At 36.4% G+C, this 25,379-nt stretch overlaps 1 pseudogene; it reads left to right on the top strand.

The window, feature by feature from the left end:
- Positions 1-22,514, top strand: part of LOC109437906 (large ribosomal subunit protein eL15-like) — a 30,333-nt pseudogene extending 7,819 nt beyond the window's left edge.
- The last annotated feature ends 2,865 nt before the right edge of the window (positions 22,515-25,379 follow it).

Genomic DNA, 25,379 nt, shown 5'->3' with positions numbered 1-25,379 from the left:
CCTCACTCCTGTCAGAATGGCAATCATCAATAAATCAACAAACAATAAGTGTTGGTGAGGATGTGGAGAAAAAGGAACCCTTATGAACTGTTGGTGGGACTGCCAGTTGGTGCAGCCACTATGGAAAATGGTTTAGAGGTTCCTCAAAGAATTTAAAGTAGAACTACCTTATGGCCCAGTAATTCCACGCCTGGGTATTTATCCAAAGAAATCCAAAACACTAATTTGAAAAAATATATGCACCCCTATGTTTATTGCAGTGCTATTTACAATAGCCAAGATGTGGAAGCAACCAAAATGCCCATGAATAGATGACTGGATAAAGAAATAGTGGTACATTTATACAATGCAATATTACCCTGCCATAGACAAGAACGAGATCTTACCATTTATTACAACATTGATGGACCTAGAGAGTGTTATACTAAGTGAAATAAGTCAGACTGAGAAAGACAAATACCATACGATCTCACTTATATATGGAATCTAAAGAACAGAATAAACGAACAAAACAGAAATTGACTTATATATACAGAGAACAAACTGATAGTTGCCAGATGGGAGGGTGGCAGGGTGGATGGGTGAGAAAGGTGAAGGGATTAGGCAATATAAATGGGTAGTCACAAAATAGTCATGAGGATGTGAAATACAGTATGGGGAATATAGTTAATAATGTTGTAAAAACTAGGTAAGTGTCAGATGGGTACTAGACTTATTGGGGGGATCACTTCATAAATTGTATAAATGCCTAACCACTGTGTTGTACACCTGAAGCTAATATAGAATAATACTGAATGTCAACCGAGATATATATATATATATATATATATATATATATATATATATATATATATATATATATATTACAACATAGGGAGTATAGTCAATGGTATTATAATAGCTATGTATGGTATCAGATGGGTAGTAGACTTGTTAGGTTTTTTTTCTTAAGGTGTGTAAATGTCTGATCATTATCTTGTTTTGTGCACCTGAAACTAATAAAAAAATAAACAAATTAGAAAAGATATGTCCGGTCCCCTAATAGACTGGTTAACTAAGAATCTTTGAGTTAAGTTCTGGTCATCATTTGTTTCCAAAAAGTTCCCCAGGTAATTGTAACATGCACCTAGAATTGAAAACCACTGTTTTAAATCATGGATCTGGGTAAGGGAATTGATTGATCTTGAAATGGCAATTCTTCTTTAAAATATATATTTTTTTCTTTCAGTTGCAGTTGACCACATTAGTTTCAGGTGTACAACATGGTGATTATTCCTTTATATAACTTCCTATGTGATCACCCTGATAAATTTGGTACCCGTCTGACACCATACTTGGTTATTACAATATTGTTGGCTATATTTCCTATTCTTTACTGTACATCCCCATGACTGCTTTGTAACTATCAATTTGTACTTCTTAATCCATTCCCCTTTATCACTCATTCCCCAACCCCCTTCTTTCTGGCTACCATTAAAATATTCTCTGTATCTGTGAGTTTTCTTTGTTTTTTGTTGTTGTTGTTGTTTATTTTGTTCTTTAGATTCCACATATCATGTAAGTGAAATCATATGTCATTTGTCTTTCTCTGTCTGACTTACTCCACTCAGCATAATACCCTCTAGGTCCATCCATGTTACAGATGACAGGATTTCATTCTATTTTTATGGCTGAGTAATATTCCACTTTATATACGTACCACTTCTTTTTTATGCATTCATCCATTGATGGGCAACCAGGTTGCCAGCATCTCTTAGTTATACTAAATAATGTTGCAATGAACATATGGATGCACATGTCCCTTCAAAGTAGTGTTTTGGGATTCTTCAGATAAATACTCAGAAGTGGGATTACTGGGACCCTTTTTGCCTCTTGTAGACTTTTTTTTTTATTAAAATTTATTGGGGTGACAAAAGTTAGTAAAATTACATAGGTTTCAAGCGTACAACTCTACAATATGTCATCTATGTATCACATTATGTGTTCACCACCCAGAGTCAGTTCTCTGTCCATCACCATATATTTGACCACCTTTACCCTCATCTATCATACCCCTCCCCGCTTACTCTCTGGTAACCACTTCACTATTGTCTTGTCTATGAGTTTTTGTTTCTTTATTTGTTTATCTAGTACTTTTGTTGCTTTCAGTTTTATATCCCATATATCAGTGAAATTATATGGTTCTCTACTTTTCCTGTGTGACTTATTTTGCTTAGCACAATAATCTCAAGAACCATCATGTTGTCACAAATGGCATTATTTCATCTTTGCTTATGGCAAGTAGCATTCCATTGTGTATATATACCACATCTTCTTTATCCAATCGTCTCTTCAAAGACACTTTGATTGTTTCCATGTCTTGGTCATAGTGAGTAAAGCTGGAATAAAAATCACAGCAGATATATCTTTACAGATACATATTTTCAGACATTTTGGGTAGATAACCAGGAGAGGGATTGCTGGGTCATATGGTAATTCTGTTCTTTATTTTTTTAGGAACATCCACACTGCCTTCCATAGTGGCTGCACCAATCTGCAATCCCACCAACAGTATATGAGGGTTCCTTTTTCTCCACAGCCTCTCCACCACTTGTTACTATTTGTGTTGATGATGATAGCCATTCTAACTGGGGTGAGGTGATATCTCATTGTGGTTTTTATTTGCATTTCTCTGATGATTAGTGATGTTGAGCATCTTTTCACATGTCTATTGGCCATTTGACTGTCCTCTTTGGAGAAACATCTATTCAGGTCCTCCGCCTATTTTTTTAAATGGATTGTTTGTTTTTTGTTGTTGTTGAGTTGTATGAGTTCCTCATGTATTTTGGATATTAGCCACTTATTGAAGGCATTGTTTGCAAACATATTCTACCATTTGGTTGGTTGCCTCTTTATTTTGTTGAAAGTTTCTTTTGCTGTGCAAAAGTTTTTAATTTGATATATTCCCATACATATATTTTAGCTTTTACTTCCCTTGCTTTTGAGGACAAATTCATAAAATTCTCTTTGAACCCAAGGTACATAAGTTTAGTTCCTATGTTGCTGTTTTTTTATGTAGTCTATTATTTCAGGTCTTATGTGTAGGTCTTTGATCTATTTTGAGTTAACTTTGGTGCATGGTGACAAATAGTAGTTTAGTTTCATTCTTTTGCATGTGGCTTTCCAATTCTCCCAGCACCATTTATTGAAGAGGCTGTCTTTTCTCCATTGTATGTTTTTGGCTCCTTTGTTGAAAAGTATCTGTCCATATTTATATGTGTTTATTTCTGGGTTCTCAAATCTATTCCATTGGTCTGTGTGTCTGTTTTTCTGCCAATACCATATTGTTTTGATTATTGTTGCTCTGTAGTGTAAGCTGAAATCAGGGAGTGTAATACCTCCAACATTGTTCTTTATTCTTAGGATTGCTTTTGTTATTCGAGGTCTTTTGTGGTTCAAACAAATCTGATGATTTTTTGTTGCATTTCTTTCAAAAATACCATTGGGATTTTTATAGGGATTGCATTAAATCTGTCTACTGCTTTGGGTAATATGTCCATTTTAACTATGTTGATTCTTCCAATCCATGAACATGAATGCCGTTCCATTTCTTTTTGTCTTCCTCAATTTCTTTTAAAAATGTCTTACAGTTTTCAGTGTATAGGTCCTTCACATTTTTGGGTAAGTTTATTCCTAGGTAGTTTATTCTTTTTGTTGCAATTGCAAAAGGAATTGTTTTGTTATTTCTTTTTCTGAGATTTCATTGTTAGTATATAGGAATGCAATGGATTTTCATGTGTTTATTTTGTAGCGGCAACTTTACAGTATTTGTTTATTCTTTCTAATAGCTTTTCGGTGGAGTCTTAAGGGTTTTCTATATACAGCATCATGTAATCTACAAAAAATGGTGATTTAACTTCTTCATTCCCAATTTGGATGCCATTTATTTCTTTCTCTTGCCTGATTGCTCTCGCAGGTACTTCCAATACTACGTTGAAAAGCAGAGGTGATAAGGGAGAGCCCTCTCTTGTTCCTGAACATAGAGCAAAGGGCTTCAGTTTTTCACCATTAGATTAGCAGAGGGCTTGTCATATATGGCCTGTATTATGTTAAGGTATTTTCCTTCTATACCATTTTATTAAGTGTTTTATTCGTAAGTGGATGTTATATCTCGTCAAATGCTTTTTCTATATCTATTGATATGATTTTGTCCTTTATTTTGTTTATGTGGTGTATCACATTGATCAAATTGCATATGTTGAACCATCCTTGTACTCCTAGAATGAACCCTACTTGATCATCATGTATAATCTTTTTAATACACTGTTGTATTTGATTTGCTAGAAATTTGTTTACAATTTTTGCATCTGTATTCATTGGAGATATTGGTCTCTAATTTTCTTTTTTTGTGTTATCCTTACCTGGTTTTGGTATCAGGGTAATGTTGGCCTCATAAAATGAGTTAAGGAGTATTGTCTCCTCTTCAAATTTTGGAAGAGTTTGAGTAAGACATGTATGAGATCCTCTTTGAAGGTTTGGTAGAATTCACTAGTGAAGCCATCTGTTCCTTGACGTTTGCTTTTGGAAAGGTTTGGGATGACTGATTCAATTTCCTTCCTGTGGATCAGTCTATTTAGATTTTCTAGTTCTTACTGATTCAGCCTAGGAAGACTACATGTTTCTAAGAACTTGTTCATTTCTTCTAGGCTATTAAATTTGGTGGCATATAGTGCTCCAGAGTGTCCTTGGATGATCCTTTGTATTTCTGTGGCATCCGTGATAACCTCCCGTTTCATTTCTGATTTTGTTTATTTGTGTCTTTTCTCTTTTTATCTCAGTGAGTCTAGCCAAGAGTGTGTCAATTTTATTAATCTTTTCAAAGAACCAGCTTTTTGTTGCATTAGTTTTTTCTGTTATCTTTTTGTTCTCTATTTCATTTGGTTCTGCTCTGATTTTTATTATTTCCTTCCTTCTGCTGACTTTGGGTTTCATTTGTTCTTCTTCTGCTTTAAATGCATGTCGTTTAATCTCCATATATTTGTGGTTTTTCCTGCTTTGTTTTTGCAGTTGATATCCAGTTTCAAAGCCTTGTGATCAGAGAATATGCTTGGTATGATTTCAATCTTCTTAAATTTGCTGAGACTAGTTTTATGTCCCAATATATGGTCTATCCTTGAGAACATTCCATATACACTAAAAAGAATGTATAGTTTGATGTTCTGGGATGAAGTGCTCTATAAATGTTAATTCATATGTCCATTTCATCTAATGTGTCATTTAGGGCTGATGTTTCCTTATTTATTTTCTGTTTGGATGACCTATCCATAGTTCTCAGTGATGTATTTAGGTCCCCTACTATAGTTGTGTTTCGATCAATTTCTCCCTTTAGTTCTGTTAGTAATTGCTTTGTATATTTTGATGCTCCCCAATTGGTGGCATAAAAATTGATGACTGTTATGTCTTTTTGTTGTATTTTCTTCTTTATCATTATTAAATGTCCATTTTTGTCTCTTGTTTCCTTTTTGAATTTTTTTTTATTGGAGAATATTGGGGGACAGTGTTTTTCCAGGACCCATCGGCTCTAAGTCAAGTCGGTTTTTTTTGTTTTGTTTTGTTTTGTTTGTTTGTTTGTTTTCAATCTAGTTGTGGAGGGTGCAACTCAGCTCTAAATCAAGTCATTGTTTTCGATCTAATTGTGGAGGGTGCAGCTCACTGGCCTGTGTGGGAATTGAACCAGTGACCTGGGTGTTATGAGCACTGTACTCTAACCAACTGAGCCAACCAGCTGCCCACCAGTAATTCAGCTCCAAGTTAAACCCTGTAGTTGTGGAAGGTGCAGCTCACTGGCCCATGTGGGAATCAAACTGGCGATGTTGGTGTTATGAGCACTGCACTCTAGCCAACTGAGCCAACCAGCTGCCCCTCTTGTTACCTCTTTTATCCTGACATCTGTTTCATCTGATAAAAGTATGACTACACCTGATTTTCTCTGAATACCATTTGCTTGGAGTATCAATTTCCACCCTTTCACTTTGAGTTTCTATTTGTCCTTGCAGCTGAAATGTGTGGTCTTGGAGGCAGTATATGGTTGGGTTTGGTTTTTTCATCTAATCTGTTACTCTGTGCCTTTTTGTTGGTCAGTTCAATCCATTTCCATTTAGTGTGATCATTGATATATGAGGATTTCCTATAATTGTCTTTTGTTTTCTGGTAGGTGTGTTTTTCTTTGCCTATTTGTTACTGTCTGTTATTTCACTGTGGTGGTATTCTATGATTTTTTCCTCTGTTTCTGCTTTTTTATGTCATATATTTCAATTCTGGATTTTTTTGAGTGGTTACCATTAAGTTTATGTAAAACAAAGTTTCATATTTACAGTATTCCTTTTAGTTTGTCATGCTTCCTTTCTCCATTCCCCTTTGCCATTCAGACTTTTACTCTCTCCCCTTTTGTTTTTCTTGTCACAAATTATTTCTACTTATGCTGTGAGTTGATTTCTGTGTTGCAGTAGCAAGTTGTTTTTTTCCTCTTTTTTAAAATGTTTTTATCGTCTTTACTCCATATGTTATGTTTAAGTGTATAGTGTCCTGTTTGTTGTGGGGGTTGTTATTTCTTGCTTCTGTCTGTCTCTTTGGAATATATGCATGATTTTATATTATTTTGCTTTTTTGTTTCAGGTCGAATAGCCTCCTTTGGTATTTCTTGTAGTTCAGGTCATGTATTAGAAAATTCCCTCAGCTTCTGTATGTCTGGAAAGATCTTTATTCCTCCTTCATATTTAAAGGATATCCTTGCTGGATATATTATTCTTGGTTCATAATTTCTCTCTTTCAATAGTTTGGATATTTGATTCCATTCTCTCCTGGCTTGTAGAGGTTCTGCTGAAAAATCTGATGATAATCTAATGGGCTTTCCTTTGTAGGTTGCCATCTTCTTTTCCCTGACTGCTTGAGGATTCTTTGTTGTTAATTTTTGACAGCTTCAATACAATGTGCCTTAGAGAAGGCCTGTTGGGGTTGAGGTAATTAGGTGTTCTATTTACTTCTTGGATTCAAGGATCCAGTTTTTTCCACAAGTTTGGGAAGTTCTTGTTGATTATTTGTTTGAATATACTCTCTGTTTCCATCACCCTTTCTTCTCCTTTGGTAGGCCCATTATTCTTATATTGCTCATTCTGATGGAGTCAGAAAGTTCTTGCAGAGTTCTTTCATTTCTTTGAACTCTCAAGTCTCTCCTTTCTTCCATCTGTGTCATTTCCAGATTTCTATTTTCAATGTCACTGATTCTTTCCTCTATCTGGTCAGCTCTATTACCTAAGCTGGCTATTTCATTCTTCATTTCTTTTATTGAGTTCTTAATCTCCAGAAATTCTATTCAGTTCTTTTTTAAAATTTCAATCTCTTTGGTAAAATGTTCATTTTGTTCTTTGATTGTGTTTCTGAATTCATTAAACTGCCTATCTGTGTTTTCTTGCATCTCATTTGAGTTTTTCCAGAACTGCAATTTTGAATTATCTGTCATTTAAGTCACATATTTCCATGTTTTTAAGTTCATTTTCTGGAGACTTTTCATTTTCTTTCTGAGCTAACTTGTTACTTTGGTTATTCGTGGCAATTAATGAATTATTTTTCTTTGCAGGCTTCTACAGGAGTGGTTCTGAAACAGGTTGATAGGAAGAGGTCTTTCTTTTGCTTTCCAGTAGGTTTTGATGGAACATTTTATTTTCTCTCCCTCTGCAACCTTTTATTATCTCTCTCTGTGTAGCTTTATATTTTCCCTTACACTGTTCCAGCTTCTCATGCAGTGGGTGGGTGGGGTTCCTGGAAGGTGGGTTTCTCCTCTGTGAGCAGGTCACCTGGGTCTCAGGGCACTGCATCCATGGGGGGATGTGGAGAGTTTCTGAATTCCCAAAGCTGTTCCTTTAGATGATTCCAATTGTGGGTCTCTTAAGTGTGCATGCCTGTGTACCACACAGGGAATCCTTTGTTGATTTATAGCTGTTCCATTTATTGTAAATTCCAGGGGAGATTTCAAAAGCACTCCTCACACTGCCATTTCTGTGAGGTAATCCCAGCCTTTGTTTTAAAGTAAGTCTATTTTGTCTGATATATGTACCGTGTTTCCCCCAAAATAAGACCTAGCCGGACAATCAGCTCTAATGTGTCTTTTGGAGCAAAAATTAATATAGGAACCAGTCTTATTTTACTATAAGACTGGTAGAATAGAATAGAATAGAATATAGTGTAGTGTAATGTAATGTATTATATTATAATGTAATATAATATAATATAATATAATATAATATAATATAATACCTGGTCTTACATTAATTTTTGCTCCAAAAGACACATTAGAGTTGATGGTCCGGCTAGGTCTTATTTTCGGGGAAACATGGTATTTCTACCTCAGCTTTTTTTTCCATTTGCGTTTTTATGCAATATCTTTTTCCATCTCTTTATTTTCAGTCTGGATGTCTTTCAATGTGAATTGAATTTCTTGTAGGCATCATATATAAGGGTCTTGTTTTCTTATTGTAATTTCCCCACCCTATGTCTCTTGATTGGAGAATTTAATCCATTTTCATTTAAAGTCGTTGTTGATAGATACGTAGTTGTTGCCATTTTATTATTCATATTTAATTTTTTTTCTTCTTCTTAAAGCAATCCCTTTAGCATTGCTTGTAATGCATTTGTGCTGGTGATGAGCGCCTTTAGCTTTTTCTTGGCTGGGAAGCTCTTCATCTGTCCTTCAATTGTAAATGATAGCTTTGCTGGGTAGAGTAATCTTGGTTGTAGGTCCTTGCTTTTCATCACTTTGACTATTTCATGGCAATCCCTTCTGGGCTGCAAAGTTTCTGTTGAGAAATCAGCTGACAATCTAATGGGAGTCCCCTTGTAGGTAACTAACTGCTTTTCTCTTCCTGCTTTTAAGATTCTCTCTTTGTCTGTAACCTTTGGCATTTTAATTATGATGTGTCTTGGTGTTGGCTTTTGGGGGTTCATCTTGTTTGGGACTCTCTGTGCTTCCTGGGCTTTTATGTCTAGTTCCTGCACAAGGTTATGCATGTTTTCTATCATTATTTCTTCAAATAGGTTTTCAATTACTTGTGCTTTTCTTCTCTTTCTGGTATGTCTATTATGTGAATGTTGGTATGCATAATGTTGTCCCAGAGGCCCCTTAAACTATCCTAATATTTTTGGATTCTTTTTTTCTCATTTTTCTGATGGGGTGTTTTCTGCTACCTTGTCTTCCAAATCACTGATTTCATCCTCTGCTTCATCTAATCTACTGTTGATACATTTTAGTGTATTCTTCATATCAGTTATTCTTCATCCTTGACTGGTTCTTTTTTTACATTTTCTATACTACTTTTATGTTCTGTCTCTTTGTTGAAGCTCTCACTGAAATCATTGAACTTCCTTATAACCAGTGTTTTGAACTCTGCATCTGGTAGATTGCTTGTCTCTATTGTGTTCAATTCTTTTTCCAAAGCTTTGTTGTTTTCTTTCATTTGAGACATGTTTCTTTGTCTCCCCATTTTGGCTGCATCCCTGTTTTTGTTTCTACACATTAGGTAGAGCTGCTATGACTCCCTATCTTAGTAGAGTGGCTTTTTGTAGAAGGTATTTTGGGGGCCCTGTGGCAAAATCTCCCTGGTCACCTGAGCTGGGTTCTCTAGGGCTGTCCCTTGTGTGGATTGTGTATGTCCTCCTCTTGTAATTTAGCCTTAGTTGCTGCTTGTGTATCAGTGGGAGTGATTGGTCTTTGGGCTGATTAATTGTGAGTACTGGCCGTGGCTACAGTGGAGAGTAGTGCAGGAGCTGACCCTATGGATCAGCATTCACTTTAGCAGGGCTATGTTGCCTGATGAGTCTATCCTTTGGCTTCATCACTTGTGGAGGTGGTTGTGTGGTGCTATGATGTGGTCTGAATCTGGCCACCAGATGTGTATGTTCTGAAGCCTCTTGGGAGGTGCTTAGGTGAAGGGCAAGGTCAACCACTGCTGTGCCCCACCCAGGGCCCCTTGGTATGAGCTATAAAGTGATCTGCAGATGGTTGCCACTTGTGCTCAGCTTGGAGGTGCCTAGAAGGGGCTATGCTGCAAAATGTGGCTGGCTGCCACTAGTGCAAGGCTTAGGGCTGTTTATCAAGTGGTACAGGGCACACCAAGTCCAGATGCTGCTTTTTGGGAAAGCGCACAGCAGGAGGCAAGAGAGGCCATTTGCATGGAAAAGCCACTGAAAGTGGCTTGGGTGGACCTGTAAGTTGAGTGGAGTGGGTTCTCAGGGATTCACCAGGGCAAAGTTAGTGGTGTTAGCCAGGTTGATGAAAACTCAGTTATGGTGCCTGCCTGTGTCTGCATACTAGGTTGAGGTTGGGCTCAACAAAAGAACAATGGCTTTTTTCAGCACATCTGTATGAGAGGAAGATTCCCCTCCAACCCCCACCCTAAAGCCAGACAATTTGGTTCCTCCCTGTATGTCCCTGGTGCCCTTTTAAGCTGCTGCCCCAACACTGGAGCTCAGAGTGAGAGAGTCCATCAGTGCATAAGTCTGTGCACTGGCCCTTTAAGTGGATTGCCTGGCACTCCAGCCACCTTCCATCTCATTCAGCCACAATCTCCACTGGTTTTCACAGCCAGATGTTATGGGGACTTCTCCTTCCAACACTGGAACCCTGAGATGGTTAGCATTGTATGAGCATGGGACCACTTGCTCCTCAGGGGGACCTACATCCCTCCTGATATTTAACTGCCACATGTGGGTGTGGGACTAGCCCGTCCTGTGGCTCCACCCCTCCTACCAGTCCCAGTGTGGCTTCTTCTGTAAATCCTTAGTTATAGGACTTCAGTTCAGCTAGACTTCAGGCAATTCTCAATGCTTGTTTTGTAATTTAGTTGTAATTTTAATGTGTTCATGAGAGGAGGCAAGCACAGTGCTTACCAACTCTACCACCTTGACCAGAAGCAGAAATGGCAATTCTTAAACCTTATAAAATGCCTAGTACCCTCACTAGTACTACACCCTCATCTCACCCTACTTGATTCTTACACAAAGTTCCTTTATGCATTCAACAGGAATTTATTAAGCATCTATTGTGTGCCAAGTGCTGATCTGGTCACTGAAGACACAGGTCACATTTTAGTAGGGTCAAGATATGTAAACAACAAATTGCCATATCATGTGTTAACGGATAACTGAGATACATGTTAGGTCCATAAGTCCAAAGAAAGATGACTAACTTGTTAGACATTTTGCTAAAAGCTTACAGTCAAATGATGAAACAGATATGCAAATGAATAATTAAACTGCAGTATCATAAGAATTGTTAAAGTTTAATCATCCACAAAGGGCAATGAGAGCGCCAAGTCTACCTGGTAGTCTTAGGGAAAGCTTTACAAAGATTACATTTGAAGTTGATCTTAAAAGAGGAATTTTTCCAGCAGAAAGCAGTGGGGAATGAGAGAAAGTGACTAGTATTCACTGATGGTTTACTATGAAACAGTTATTTTTCTGAACTTTTTATGTATGTTCTTAGCAAGCTTCAGAAACTTTTGCAATTTACAAAATTAAAAGATTGTAAGGCCAAACTTTGAACCCATTTAGCATGAATATAGATTCTCAAATCATAATGGATTCTGGTCGCTAACAAGACAACCACAGTGGAAAGGCAGCTAAAGTATGAATAACTAACGGACACCAAAGTACCCACTTAATATGTGATCACATTTCAAATTGAAGGTTGATTGATCTGCTAAATTATTAATTTATTAGTGGGTTAAAAGTTATTTTTGAATAATTTGGGTAATTCCTGTGGCTCCAAATATATCAAACTAAACAGACTGAAAATAATTAAGATGTAGAGTTAAGTTACTAGAAAAGAATCTCTATGTTAGCTCTTAGTTGAATGAATACTTTGAATACTATCACTGAGAAGCTTGATAATACTTTATATCCTGTAAAATATGGCTAAGGAAGGAATAGTCATCAATGCTGTTAGCAGGAAAGATCAATAATAAATTCATTCAAATATGTTACTGGTCCATGGAATAATCCCCTGTAGGACCTGGCCACATCTTTCCTTTATTACTCTTTTATTAAGCCTTTTTCCTTTTGGTTATTATATTGTCACCTAAATTAGTTTAACACCATGGGTCTTAAAATCTGGTCGAATCTACTTTATTAGGAGACAGTGATCTAAACTTAAGTGCAAATGCTGTTTCTGAAATGTAGGAGTATGATTTACTCTTAGCAACAAAATATAAAAGGACTGTTAAAACAATTTTGCATACCCTGTCCATATGAAATTTATGACTATACTCAGCCTGAGAGAAAAAAGACACTGTGCCTCACTTTCTCTCTGGATGCCTGTGTCTATGTTTTTGTGGATATATGAAATGTGATAAAAAGATATGGTGAATGTTTAAATTAAAAGAAAAATTATTACAGCAAAAACACATTGCCATTACTCCCCCTCAAAATACTTCCCCTCACGTGAAACATACTCTTCCCATTATTCTTGCCACTTTCAGAAACAGTTCCAGAACTCCTCTTTTGTGAGTGTCTCTATTTCATCCACCATCATGACAATGCTCTGTATCACACATCGCTCCTGATACAGCAATTTCTGTAAAATAAAAACATTATGGTGTGTCCTCATCCACCTTATTTACTAGATCTGGCACCATATGACTTCTGGCTCTTCCTCCAAGTCAAAATGATCATGAAAGGAAACGTTTTGAATTGATTCAGGACATTGAGGCAACCATAACAGTGCAACTAAAGACATTCACAAAAGAGGACTTCCAGAACTGCTTCAGAAAGTGGCAAGAACGGTGGGATAAGCATGTTTGAAGAGACAGAGAGTATTTTGAAGGGGATTAATGGCAATGTGTCTTTTACTGTTATTATTTTTTTGTATTTAAACATTTGCTGTATATATATATTTTTAATCACACCTCATACTTACTGGGATCTACCAGAAGGATTGCTGTTTTTCTCTTGACTGGACCAATTTGACAAGGCAGGCCCAATTCCATGCCAAACTGAAAATTCCTATAATGATGTCCACCTTCCCTTCTTGCTTTCTGAATATGTTCTACCCTTATTAGAGTAGTGAGAAACTAGAATCTTCTATTTTCTTTTGGTCTAGGTGGAATTAGAATTTACTTTCATTTTACTAATACAGTGTAAGTCTGTGTTTTGTGTAAATGTCCATTAGTGCACTATTCACATTTTTGCAGGGCTCTAATCTCTAATTTTAATCCAATACCTAGAAATATTCCTGGCATAAAGTTGAAGACCCTCAATAAATATCTGTTGATTGGTTCAATCAGTGAATATATATTTAATTGGAAGCCTACTTTGAGCCAAGCATTGGAAGAGGTCTTGTGGAAGATTCAAGAGGTAACAATGACTGGATACATTTTGTAAAGAAATTTAACAATTTGCTTAGACAGAAAAGATTGACACATTTTAAAATAACTTATTAACAACTATACAAAGCAGCATAAAATTATGGTAGTCATCCCTTATTCATGGGGAATGTGTTCCAAGATCGCCAGTGGATGCCTGAAGTTGTGGATAGTACCAAACCCTACATATATTATGTTTTTTCCTATATATACATATCTATGATAAAGTTTAACTTATAAATTAGGTACAGTAAGAGATTAACAACAATAATGATAAAATAGAATAATTATAACAATACTCTGTAATAAAAGTTACTTAAATGTGGTTCTCTCTCTCTCTCTCTCTCTCTCTCTCTCTCTCTCTCTCTCTCTCTCTCTCTCTCAAAATATCTTATTGTACTGTACTCATATTTTCACTTAAAGGAAGCACTTTATTGTTCCCTTTGGCATATCTGAGTTGCCAGCACCACTAGTCTTGCGCTTTGGGGCCATTATTAAGCAAAATAAGAATTACTTGAACACAAGCACTGCAATACCATGATAGTAGATCTGATAACTGAAATGGCTACTAAGTGAGTGACAGGTGGGTAGCATATAGATTAGATACACTGAATAAAGGGATTATTCACATCTCAGGAGGGATGGAGCAGGACAGCATGGGATTTCATCACATTACTCAGAATAGCAAGCAATTAAAAACTTATGAGTTGCTTATTTATGGAATTTTCCATTTAATATTTTTGGACTGCAGTTGTTCATGAGTAACTGAACCACGGAAAGCAAAACCATGGATAAGGGAAGACTATTGTAAATTTCACAAGGTAAATGTTCTAAGTATTATTAAGTGCTTTCAGTAGTTTTTGAGTACATAGAATATTAAATTATTCATATTATCAATAAATTATATATTTGCATATTCACAGAAACATTAGACTATGCCATATTTTGCCACTATCACTGAAGCTCAGACAATGTTATTCTTTCAAAAGATAATAAACAATCTTTTGTTTATTAACATAGGGAATATAGTCAATAATACTATAACTGTGTAGAGTGCCAGGTGAGTTCTAGACCAATCAGAGGGATAACTTCATAAATTATATAGATGTCTAACCACTATGCTATACACCCGAAACTAATATAAAATAATACTGAATGTCAACTGTAACTAAAATTTTGTTAAAAATAGGCTCTTCTCTGGACTAGTTGGACATATGAATCTGAAGATGTAAAAAGATTGTAAATCATTTTAAAAGAAATGCAGTTTTATGACTTGCAATTTTATAGCCATTAAATAAAGATACAAATTATAAAGCACTTCATATAGGATTTGATTTAGTGCATAGATTTTTAAAAGGGAGTTTTAAGTTATCATAGTAAATGTTTGAAATGTAGTTTGAGCTTTTAAATATCACTTTGTTCTCTGAGGTTAGCTTAAACATTTTCAAAAATTTATTCACATTATTAATTTGCATAGCAAAAGATTTCCTCCATAAACATCAAGAAACTAAACTTAATTGAAGGTTATTTCCCAATTGTAAAAATATCTAAATTAAGAGAACCTGAATTATTTATGCATTCAAGAAATATTTTACAGAGAACCAAACAAGTGTCAGGCAATATCCCAGGTACTTGGGATAAATCAGTGAACAAAGCAAACAAAACTTTATGTCTTCTTCGAGTTTACGTTCTAGCATGGAAGGTTCATGAGATTTCAACTACATTCAGAAATGGAGTGAGGATGAGAAACATTTACTTAACCCAAAGACAGTAGCCTTTTAAATGCCTATGTTACAAAGTAATTCAGTAAGATATCTTGGCTGTTATATTTCAAGAGTGCAAGACAGAAATATTCAGTTTTTATTCCATATCACTCTTTTATTCTCTTTGTGTCTATACATGTACTGTATTGCACTATGTGTGTTTGTGAGTGTGTGTGTGTGGGTGTGTGTGTGTGTGTTTGGCAGAAGATGTAAAGGAAATGTTTTGTAATTGTAGCTTTTACCTCCCCATTGTTTCTTACAATTATTTCTCTTTCATTTTTTTCTGTCTCTTAATCTGTCAACCTTATGGCCCTTAATGTAGCCTCTACTTCTATCATTTATCTCCTTTAATTTCTCAACAATACTCTGAGGTAAATACTTTTATTATGTCCATTTGCATCTGAAAACACAAGACATATGGTGGTTGCTATTTTACCAAGATCACCCAAATCATAAGACAAAGCCCAGATATTCTGAATCTAAATCCCTGTATATTGTCATTACACCACAATGATTCACATTTGTCTCTTAAAAAAAATAGTTAGGAATCAAATTCTATGTAAGATGAAGTAAACACACAGGAACCATTTTCTCCTATAGATGCAACAATAAAATCTGCACATAATGCATGGTGTAGCTATTTGAGGTCTCTGAACAGTAAATATCAGCAGGCTTATCAGGAAAGAACACCTGAATTTGAAGTATAACTGAACCAATAATGAGTTTACCATTGTTTTCCTCCAGTACTTCATAGCCTGAATTCAGTGCTGCCCAAAATGGCAGTGAGCATTGAGAGAGAGAAGAAAGAGAGAGAGAGAGAGAGAGAGAGAGAGAGAGAGAGAGAGAGAGAGAGAGAGAGAGAGATATCCAGGATAAACCCACTAGTTCTGACTCAAGAAGAAGAGGGAACTCCTAAAGTTCAGAGGAAGTGGGAAAAATCCTTCGGGGGGTTTTCTCTCCTTTTTCTCCATTCATTTGACTTAATCTGGTCAAGTGCTGCTAAAGCAAAATTATGAATATATTCAATAGGATATTAAAAAAAGTCAAAGTCTCATGTTATTTAAGATGCCAAAAATATAAACCAAAATTGCTCAACATATGAATAACCACAAAAATTTCAACTCACATGTGGAAAAACAATTAACAGATGCCAATGACAAGGAAACACAGATTTTAGAATTCTCTGACAATGTATTCAAAACAGCTATTATTATAATACTCAAACATGAAATCATAAATATGTTTGAACCAATATAAAACAGAAAGAATCAGCAAAATAATATAAAGCATAAAGAAAAACCAAAGGGAAACTTCATAACAAAAAATGCTATAACTAAAACAAACAAACAAACAAAGAATATCTCACTGGATGGACTCAATAGCAGAATGGAGATAACAAAGAGTTAGTGATTTTAAAGATAGATCAAATGAAGTTACCCAATATGAGCAACAGAAGGAAAAAAAAGAGGAAAAAAATTTAGCCAAGCCTCACGGACCTGTGTAACAAAAGAGGAGCTAATGTTCATGTGATTGGAGTCCAGAAATAGAAGAGAAAGAATGTGATGCTGAAAAATAGTTGAAAAAATAATGGCTGACAACTTACCAAGTTTGATGAAAGACATTAACCCACAGATTCAAGAAACTGAACAAATGCCAAACAAGATAAAAACCAAAGAAATCTATGTCCAGGCACATCATAATCAAACTGTTGAGAATTAGAAAGCAGCCAGAAATGACACATTACAGGGGAGAAATAATTCAAATGACTACGGATTTTTCATTAGAAACTATATAGGTCAGAAAGAAGTGGTAGAAATCTTTTCAAGTGCTAAAAGGAAAGAATTGCCAACCCAGTATTCTACATCCAACTTAAATATCATTCAGAAATGAAGGTGAAATAAAGACATTCTCAAATGAAGGAACACTAAAGGAATTCATAGCCAGCAGAAATTTTCTAAAAGAATGGCTAAAGGAAGTTCTTGAAACAGAAAGGAAATAATACAAGGAAACTTCAAACATCAGGAAGAAAGAAAGAAAAATGGAAAGAGTAAAACTATAGGTAAATGTAATAGACAATTCTTCTCTTGAGTTTTTAAAAATGTATTTGATTGTTGAAAGCAAGAAGTATAGTATTATCTGATGGGGTTGTTAATATATGCGGATGTAATATATATATATATGAACTACAACATGAAGTGGAAATTATCATAGACCTGTATGATGGTAAGGTTTCTATATTCCACATTAAGTAGTAAAATATTGATTCTAGAAATAATGTGAAATAGATGCATATATATTTTGTAATCCCTGAAGCAGCTACTAAAAAAGTTATATAAAAATATATATAGTCAAAATCATGATACATAAAATAAAATGGAAAACTAAACAATATTAAAATAATCTAAAAGCAGGCAGAAGAGGTGAAACAGAGGAAAGAAAGATGGATGGCACAAACAGAAAGTAAATAATAAAATGGCGGACCTAAATCCAAAAACTCCTGGGTATTTGCTCTAGAGAGATGAAATCTATGTTTGCACAAATAACTATACAAGAATGTTTATAGAAGTTATATTTATAATTGCCCCAAACCGGAAAGAATCATGATATACTGCAATGGATAAATAGATATACAAACTGTTTTCCATTAATACAATGAAATACTCCTCAACAATAAAAAGGAAAGAATGACTGAGATAAATATGGAGGATATGTTGAATGTAAGAATCCAGTCTCCAAAGTTTACATGCTGTATGATTCTAGATACATGACATTGTTGAAAAGATAAAACTATAGGAACAGAAAACAGATTAATGGTTGCCAGATGTTGGGAGTAGGGGGAGGGTGTGACTATAAAAAGTTAACACAATGGAGTTTTGGGGAGTGGTGGAACAGTTTTGCAACTGATTGTTGTGGTGGTTGCACAAATATATACATGTGTTAAATTCATAGACTGTACACCAAATGAAAAAAGTCAATTTTACTACATGATGTTAAAAATAAACATATAGTTAATACTGTTGGTATTTATTTCTCTGTTAGTGGCCCTGAATAGGCTAAAGAGCATTTCCAATCCTGGACAGTTTTAAGCTAACATTTCTTTTTTTTTTTTTTTTTTACAAATTACAACGGATGTCATGAATTTCCTAATTATTCTTCCCTGCTAATAATATTAGATTCTGTTCAATCTTTAGGTGAGAAATAGCCTCAATATTTCAGTATGACACTATTTAGTATGTTTTCATTAAGTAATCAATTGACTGTGTCACCTCTATAAAAGAGAAGTTTTTATTTCAGCACATGATTAAGATTGCTGCCTAGATTTTAGTGCTTTCAAAGCCATTAAGATGGGTAGTTGTTAAAGTGGAGATAGTTGAATGGAAACTATGCTTGTGGGTAGGTGGGAGCCCCATATATGTCTCTCTTAATTGGAAGTGTTTATGACCTTTAACCAAACACAGAGCTTTTCTGTTTTGGTCTCTTTCTGAGAGCACAAGGATGGCAAACAAAATGGTTGCTAGTGATTCTCCTGAGACAGTTGTGTCTGCAATAGCTTCTAGTAACTAGAAACCTTTGGTTCTAGTAACACAGCAATCTTACCGTCTATCATTCTTCAATAACATCCCTAGTTTTCTTGAGTGTCAATCCTTTATTAAAAGTAGAAACCATTTTTGCTGAAAAACTATATATATATATATATATATATATATATATATATATATATATATATATATATATCTCCACAATAAAACACTTCTTTCATTGGATCTTATGTTTGAGGACAGGGACTTCCACCAGACTTGTGTTATGTATAGTTCTGATCATAATTGCATCATTTGTTTGAGTTAATTGAAGCCATTTACCAAAACCCATAAAAAGACTATTAAAATTCTCAGCCTTGATCATTAAGCCTGTCAGTAGTTCTCAGTAGTGAGGAGGGAATGTGTTAAGACTGATGGGAGCTGAGACTGGTCCAAGGTGGAGACTAGGGAAGAACCAGGGCAAAATGACTCGCAGCCTTTGGGAAAGAACACAGACCAGATCACCAAGTTCCAGGAATGCGACGGAGAGCATTTCAATCTAGATCATCATTCATTTATTTGTTCAGTCAATAAGTATTTGTTGAGTGACTACTCTGTGTCATGCACTATTCCAGTTCTTGGTGATACTGCAGTGAACCAAATAGCCAAAATTCTTCTTGTGCAATTTGTAACTTTAGCTAAAGATGAAAGACACTAAACAGTAAATAAGATCATTTCAGGTAGTTTCAAGTAAATCAAAGAAACGAAACAGAGTAACGTGATAGAGAATGACTAAGGATGAGAATGGGGGTAGGGTTAGGGAGACTATTTTACATATGAGGATCAAGGGGACATTTGAGCTGAGACCTGAATAATGAGACGGGAGGCAGGCATGAAAAGATCTAGGCTGAATACACTGCAAATGCAAACAAACAAACAAAAACTAAGATGAGAACAAGTTTGGTAAATGTGGCTACAGCATTAGAGAAGCAGCGAGGGAGATATACCACTTATGCTTTTGGGAGCCATAGTAAGTAATTTGCATTTTATTATCAGTACAATGACAAGCCATTGGATAATTTACAGTGACTAGGGAATAATCTAATTTACATTTTTAAAACAGTTAGGATTTGGCTATTGTGTCAACAGTGGGTTTTAAGGGCCGGCCCGGTGGCTCAGGTGGTTAGAGCTCCATGTTTCTAACTCCGAAGGCTGCCAGTTCGATTCCCACATGGGCCAGTGGGCTCTCAACCACAAGGCTGCTGGTTCAATTCCTCGATTCCCTCAAGGGATGGTGGGCAGCGCCCCCTGCAACTAAAATTGAACACGACACCTTGAGCTGAGCTGAAAAGAGTGGCTTTTAAGGGGCAAGAGTGGAAGCTGGGAAACCAGTTAAAGGAATAGCGCACTAATCTAGAGAAGATGGTGACTTAGGCCAGGGTAGGAAATGGAGATAAAGGAAAGTGGATACTTTCAAAATATATTTCACAGATATTACTGACAAGACTTAATGATGGATTGTATGTGGACTGTGAACAAAAGAGGAACCAAAAATGACTGAAGTTTGTACCCTGAGCAATTTTATTGAAGATAGAAGAATTTACAGAGATGGGAAGCATAAATTCTTTTATTGAGGGAGGTGGGAGACTAGAAAGAGTTCTATTTTAAATGTTTTAATTTGAGATGCTTATTAGACATCAAGTAGACATGCCAAACTGGCAGTTGAATATGTTGATGTAAGAAACATCCAAACCTGTAGAGAATTTTTATAAGAGTTTATCTGAGCCAAACTGAAAACATGCTGGGAAGCAAGATCTCAAATGCTCCAGAGAATAACAGTTTTGCAGCTTCTTTTATGTGTTTGAAATTAATGAGAGAACATAAGAAAAATTACATGGAGGTGGAGAAAAAAGGCAGGGATTAGATTACAGGATAGTTAACAAGATTATGTGCTCTCTTTAAGGTGGTTACAGTTTATTTCAAAGGTGTTAACCTAGATGCACAGAAACAATGGACAGAGTTTACTTAAGGCAAAGATAAACCTTTTACTAAAGAAGTTAATATGCTTGCGGTTTTTACTACCCACCATGATCTGCCCAGTTAGGAATTTATGATCAGATCACCCCTTGAGGTTATTTTCCATAGAACCTCTTTTCCATCCACAAATATATGAGGCTGGAAACCAGAAGAGGGCCTGGGGCTATACATATAAATTTAGGAGTCACTAATACTATAGAAATCATAGATGAAAATGTGATCCAGTCTGGAGGATTCTAAAAAGCATCAGTCTCAATGTTAAGCAGTTGTCACAACTGCAGATCAAAACACTATCTAAGTTGATACTGTAATAGAAAAGCTACATTCAAAAGTGTACAGTTGGGGGTGAGGAATGGGAGGCTCAATTTTATTCCTAGTTCAATAGGAAACTATTGGAGTGTTTTAAGCAAAGAAGTTATATCTGATTTGCATTTATAAAATGTCTCTTAGGGGAATCATGTGCTGAATGGATCATAGAAGGACAAGAGAAAAAGCAGGGTATGCTAGACTCGAAGGGTCCACTTGCCTGTGCACGTCCAAGCCACAAAAGGCACGACCAGGAGTTTGCAACAAAGGAGGTAAAGTTTTGTTTAAGGCATTGGCACCTAGTCCAGAGACACAGGTGAGCTGGTGCTCCCGAAACGCTGGCTCCCCGATGGCCTCTAGTAGCCGGGTTATATAAAGGAAAAATCATTAATCGTGGTTACTATGGAAGTTGGGGTCATATGCTCTACTGATTGGTCAGGGCTAAGGCAGGGAGCAGTTGATCATGGCTTCAGGTCCTGATGTCAGTCATGGCATTCATTGTACAGTCTGGTTTCTAGGGGATGTGGTCCGGTCCATGGGGCTGTTCTGCTTTCTTGAGTCCAGAGCCGAAACATAGGTGTTATCTTTGACTAAAACTTTATTCTAGTTTGAGGTTTGGTTATTGTATCTTCGTCATGGTTGATAGACCTGAAGCTTTATTCTTAAGTGAGTTTGACACTGACCAGAACCTAATGTCCTAAGGGTTAAATGACTAAAAGGAGCAGACATACAGTATATGTACAGGTACAAAGATCTAGGGGAAAGAATGCAGGTAAGTCATAGTTCTATCAGGCTAAACAAAGCTGACTTGGATTAAAGCAGAATAAATGCTAAATAAATGAAGTTCAGCCTTTCCATTTGGCTACAGCTATCAGGTAAGCAAAGACAGGCACTTACAAGTACATCTGGGAGCTATGGAGGTAGAAGCAGTCCAATGTAATGAGGCTTATTCTCAGGGTGCACTGCTGGCAGTACTGCTAACTCTCTGTGCTCAACAGGGCCCCCCACCCCACCCAGCCCGATAAAGTGTGCAGGCTGGGATACAGGCCAAACAAGGTTGTATTATACCTCGGATTCATGTACGCTGTGGTGGCCACAAACACCCAGTTCCTAAGGGTGCAACCTATGGCAAGCCTGTCCATCATAGTGTTAACCAGCTAAAGTTTGCTTGAAGCCTTCAGTCTGTTGCCGAGGAGTGAGCTGGACACCAATGTGGGGGTCTGAGAGTCTTGAATTCTTACTGGGTTGGTGAAGATTCCGCGTACAAATTCTTTGAGGTTATCCTCATTGATCCATTTCATAAAGCTATCAAACGGAATCCTAACACCCAGTCGATCACCCAACCAGTCCACAAGCACAGGGAGATGTCAGAGATGACATCTACAGGCTGCAAGATCCATGGCCTTGGAAAGGGCCACAAATTCCACCATACTATTGGTGGTTCTCGCCATGCAGCTGAGAAGGTGCAGTACTCTCCTGCTCCACCGTTAAACCACTAATATGAGTAGTGTTTGTAAAATCCTTACCTAATAAACAATTTAGGACAGACAGAAAAAAAAAAGAAAAGGAAATGAAGTTCATGTGTGGTTACCATTCCTCCCCCACCCCCTTTATTTTTTATTTTTTTGGATAATTCCTCAATTTTGGGGGAACAGGTGCGATGACTCCTCTGGATGCTTCCTACTGGAAATGGGTGATGTCTGGGTTGAGAAGAAAACCTTTTGATATGAAGTTGGAAATGTTCTTGGATCCCTGGTTTTAGATTCTTGGTGTCTATAAACATCCGGTTGCTATTCTTAGCTGCCCTGAAGCAGCAATTAAAGATACAACAACCTCTGACCAGAGTTGCTACCGCACCTAAGATAAAAAGTATTATAGTTGTTTCCCGGTGACCAGGAAACGGAGACAGCCATTGGGTAAAAGTATCCATGTAAGAAATGTCGTTTACCTTGTTTATGGCAGTGTTCATATTATCTAACAAATCTGAGATATTAGCATCTTTGGGATATAGGTACAGCATTCCTGTCTTATTAGTGCACATATTCCCTCTTGCATGGATGTTAAGATGTCAAGGGCCGTATGATTTTGGAGAACTAATTTCTGCATTTGTGCCATATCCTGATTTAAGAGAAATATGCTTTGCCTTGAGTCATTGAGTGCAGTTGCAGTAACTTTAGCCAGTGCCTGGATTTCTAGCTTTACAGGATCCCAGTGTATTGGGGAGACAGAATGGAGACTGGCCATTCCCACCATGCCATGCTTCTTGACCATCGAGATTTGAAAGCCAGAAAGTTATGGGGTCTTTCAGGGAGGGTTTTATAGATTCTTCTAGGAAGGATGGAAATCCTAATATATAATGACCTATTCATCTATAAGGGAGATAAGGCCATAGGTTGGACCCACAAACCCATATGATCTCTTTTGGTACCAAGTATGCTGTGGAAGAGAGATGTGTTCTCTCTTCCAGTCTAACCAGTGTCCATGTTCTTATGTATGTAATGACAAATGTTTGGGGAGACCCATCCGACTCATGGAAAACCAAGGCCAGATTGATTGGTCCATTCTATGTAAAAAGGAGGCATGATACTTAAAAGCCCATGTTCTTCACAGAGCCATCCAAATCCATCCCAGATATGAAAACTAAAGGAAATAAAGAGGCATTAGTTCATTTCTGAATTAGGTCAAAAATATGTTTCTTTGTTTTACAGTAGTCAAATGTGTATTCCTCAGGATGGGAGGATGGGGAAAGAGGTCCCAACTTACTGTGGTGACTTGTTGAGCCAACGTTCCCAATCTGAAAAGTTGAAGGAATGAATAATTGATGGCATTTTCTCTGCGCTGGACAGAGGGAGCAGCCTGCAGAGCCAGTAGCCTGATTGGTTGTGTACATCAGCATAGGTGGCAGCCCAGGATAAGAAGGTATTGCCTGCAACAAACAAGGTTTGGAAGAAGAGACAGTTAAAAATTAGAGGGTGAGTACTCATTATGAATCCTAGTTAAGTGGGCCCTTTATCTTGATGAAGAAGCTTGGTTGGCTCTTGTCTTCTGAAGAGTACCCTGCAATCTGAGATGGGCTTCCAGGAGTTACACTGATGGTTAGGAAGTAGTTCTTAATCATGTTGTAGCAGGAAAGTCCACAACAGGCTTGATTTGAGAATGATGAATCCACAGCTTAACTCCTTCTAATTTGACAGAAGAATGAGTGGTTAGTAAAATCTGATAAGGCCCTCCCCAACTAGGTTCAAGTTGATCGTCAGGATGTTTATTTTTCCAAAATTTTAAGGACACCCAATCTCCAGGATTAAAATGGTGTAACGGAACATCCATAGGGTATTTATTTTATCCTGTTGGAGGCAAACTTATGAATAGCAGTTAAGGTCAAACCCAAAGACTGTACATACCTTATACTGTGTTTCCCCGAAAATAAGACCTAGCCAGACAATCAGCTCTAATGTGTCTTTTGAAGCAAAAATTAATATAAGATCTGGTATTACATTACATTATATTATATTATAAAATTATATTATATTATATTATATTATATTATATTATATTATATTATATTATATTATATTATATTATATTATATTATATTAAAGACTGGGTCTTATATTATAGTAAAATAAGAAATAAGACCAGGTCTTATATTAATTTTTGCTCCAAAAGACACATTAGAGCTGATTGTCTGTCTAGGTCTTATTTTCGGGGAAACACGGTAGTGTCTAATTCTTTAATCTATAAATCATGAGCACCTTTAAGATTTTCTTTAAGACATAATAAGGGCTTTCTGTATAACAGTTTATAAGGACTCAATTGGGTCCTGCTTCTAGGGGCTATTCTGATCCTAAGGAGGGAAATAGGTAATATCTTATCCCATTTTAAGTTAGTCTCTTGGCAGATCTTGGCAATTGTTTTCTTTAAAACATGGTTCATTTTTTTCCTCCATTTTTTTCTGGGAGATTGGGGTTTCCAGGAGGTGTGAAATTTCTGTTGTATCCCTCTGAACTTCTTTGTCATCTTCCTCAGTCCTCCTGGTTTCAAAGCAGTGGCCAGCATTTAGGCATGTTGTTTTATTTCTTGTTTCTTCTCCTTTTTGGAAACCTGGTCTTGATTATTAAAACCTTGAAAGTCATTTCTATTAACTGTGATGTTGGCATCCCATAGGCCCCCTCAACCTTTTGGAGTTTCTTCTGAGTATCTGAAGCACTCTGAGTTCAAATGGTTTAGCTTTTCTTTGATAGTTAAGAAGGCCTTGCAGATCCATTCTAAAAATTCACATGGCTTTTCCTCCACTTGCTGTTTGAACAATTGAAATTTATTGGAATTTCTTTGTTTAGGCACTCCGTTATTAACCCAGCAAGGAT

This window comes from Rhinolophus sinicus, chromosome 18 (genome assembly GCF_057876585.1).
Source record: "Rhinolophus sinicus isolate RSI-liver-muscle chromosome 18, RSI-T2T, whole genome shotgun sequence".
NCBI classification, from domain to species: Eukaryota; Metazoa; Chordata; class Mammalia; order Chiroptera; family Rhinolophidae; genus Rhinolophus; species Rhinolophus sinicus.
The sequence above is the reverse complement of the archived record's forward strand: the minus strand, read 5'-3'. Positions and strand labels throughout refer to the sequence as shown.